This window comes from Silene latifolia, chromosome 8, assembly GCF_048544455.1.
Source record: "Silene latifolia isolate original U9 population chromosome 8, ASM4854445v1, whole genome shotgun sequence".
Classification (NCBI taxonomy): Eukaryota; Viridiplantae; Streptophyta; class Magnoliopsida; order Caryophyllales; family Caryophyllaceae; genus Silene; species Silene latifolia.
Window position 1 is genome coordinate 68,831,159 of NC_133533.1, and position 2,775 is coordinate 68,833,933.

A 2,775-nucleotide genomic window follows, 5' to 3' on the forward strand; every position below is an offset into this window, starting at 1 on the left:
TCTGTTCCTTAAACTATTTTCATATTCTACTTGTAGTTTCTTCTTATGCGCAGGTCACAGGGTGGTGAATTACTACCGTTCAATCCCGAGATTGAGAAGACTTTGCGTGAGTTGAGACGATCATCTAGAGTATTGCCAACAGAGGAAGAGCTGAGTACTCTGTCTAGTTACTACGAGAACGCTCTATTTGAGGAAGATCCACCTTCATCTCCCATTTCCACTTCTTCAGCTGAGACCGTCACATCTCCAGACATGGCTGAGGAAGCGAGTATAGCCAGTCACTCTGAGCCGACAGCTGAGAATCTCTATAAGGGATTCGTATTACCAGGGACGGATAGGAAATTCGAGCCGAAGCCGTCCTATATCAACTTGGTTGAGAGAAACCAATTCGGGGGAGTTGCTAATGAAGATGCAGCCAAACATATGGAGACATTCATTGATTACTGCTGTTCCATACCCCCACCAACCGGCGTGACCCAGGAGCAGGTGAAGGAGACTATGTTCATATTCTCTCTTCGTGATGCTGCAAGGGAGTGGTACCAAGACCTGGATCGAGCTGCTAACGGGATCACTGATTGGAAGTCACTGGCCCTGGCATTCTACAAGAAATATTTCTCTGCCTCGAAGACAAATGCCATTAGAGCCCAGATCACGAGCTTTAAACAGGGTCCTGATGAGAATTTTCATGAGGCATGGGTCCGTTTCAAGAAGCTAGTGCGAACTATTCCGCACCATGGGTTTGAGAAGTGGAGCCTATGCAATCAATTTTATAATGGGCTTTATGACGATCAGAGGGCTATCCTGGATGCGGCAGCAAATGGTAGATTCCAGGAGAATGTTGGAGAGACTAAGGGGTGGAAAATTATTGATGATTTGGCCACCCATAAAGCTGAGTATGGGAATTCCAGGGGAAATCAAAGGAGAAGTGTTGAATCCCCTTCTGTAGCTGCATTAGAGGCCCTTACGGCGAAATTTGATAAATACGAGTTGGGAGGAGCTTCGAAAGGAGGGATCTATCAAGTGAATGCTGTGTCAGACGTTCCTTTCGTCTGTAAAAGATGTGGAGCTGAGGGACATGTTTCAGACCATTGTCCTAATCCCTATGAGTCTTGTGCTGCCTTTCAACATTATAGGCAGACAAACACTTATTTTGAGCCGAATGTCCATCCGAACATGAGGTGTAGTAGCCAAAATGTCCTAAATCCGACTCCACCTCCGCAGCAGCAGCAGCAGCAGCAGCAGAATTATGTGCCCCCTCATAAGAAACAACAGTTCCAAAAGCCTCCATATGTTCCTCAGCAGCAGCAGCAGTCCCAAGGTTCCGAATTTGCCGAATTGAAAAACTTGTTGCTGAAAGAGTCTCAAGCTAGAGAGGCCGGGATGAAAATGTTGGAGAGCCAAATTGCTCAATTGGCAAGCAAGAATACAACTCGAGCTCCGGGACATTTACCGACGCAGACTGATCAAAAGGAGACCCTTAATGCTATCACTTTGAGGAGTGGGTCTACCCTTGATGGGCCCGCTATGGTTGAGGATGTCGCTGAAAAAGATGAGACGGAACCGAGCAAGACAAAGGCCGTGGTAAACAGTGGCAAGAAAAAGACGTTTTCCAGGTATGTCGATCGATCGACCGACATACCCGATCGATCGACAGATCGCGAAGTGAAACGACCTTCATTCTGTAAAAGTCGATCGATCGACCGACATGCATGGTCGATCGATCGATAACGCTGGCGATGGTGAGTCTTTTCGTCCTCCAATGCCAAATAACTTGAGGGACCACTTGTTTTGGGCACGACGACTCGAAAATATTGAGGCAAGACCCAAATGCTGATGGGTCAGTCCCGGTTCCAAAGTATGACCCGATGACGATTAATGGTTCATTTTTTAGACGGTCTGAAGAGGGGTCAAGCTACAACAAAGAGAAGGTAGTGGATTTTCAGCCTAAATCCACTGACGCCGGCATGCGAGACTTAGAGGAGAGGGCTAAGTTGCTTCTTTCAGCCCCCTATCCGGAGAGATTGGTGCCGACGAAGGAACAGGTATCGTTTAACAAATTTGAAAATGTTATTCGTAGCTTAAACGTACAAGTTCCTTTTCTTGAGTTAGTTAATCAAGTGCCTGCTTATATGAAATTTATGAAGCAACTTTTATCTAAAAAGAAGTCACTTGAAACTGTGCATTCCATCGCACTAACTGAGGAGTCATGTTCCTATTTGACCCACACTGCACCTCACAAACTAGAAGACCCAGGTAGTTTTTCAGTCCCATGTAGTATTGTCACCTTTTCTATTGAGAAGGCCTTGTGTGACCTAGGAGCCAGTATTAGTGTAATGCCCTTGAGTCTTGCTAGGAAGTTGAAATTGACTAGGTTTGCAGTTACCAACATGATAGTACAGATGGCTGATCATTCTGCGGTCCAGCCCATAGGAGTCTTAGAGAACATTCCTGTGCAAATAGGAAAGTTCTTTTTCCCTGTTGACTTCGTTGTACTAGATATGCCCGAGGATGCCCACATTCCTATCATTTTGGGTAGACCATTTTCGCTTCGGGTGCGATTATAGATGTTGGCTCAGGAACATTGACCTTCAAAGTAGGGAAGCATTCCATTGTCTTTGCCCAGACAGCTAAGAAGAAAGACCCCATGTGGCCAGTAACTTGTAATACGGTTTCTGAAAAGAAATCCTATTTTGTGCTTCCTGATATGCCTGTCTCTGTGCTTGTTTCTGCTATAACACCTCCGCCCCAGATTGGGAGCAAACTGGAGGAAGATTC

General features: G+C 45.8%; 1 non-coding gene across 1 annotated transcript; it reads right to left on the bottom strand.

The window, feature by feature from the left end:
• Positions 1-633: 633 nt before the first annotated feature.
• Positions 634-740, bottom strand: LOC141598019 (small nucleolar RNA R71). The gene has a single exon (XR_012523222.1). It is a non-coding gene; the product is annotated as a small nucleolar RNA R71 (small nucleolar RNA).
• Between the last annotated feature and the right edge of the window lie 2,035 nt (positions 741-2,775).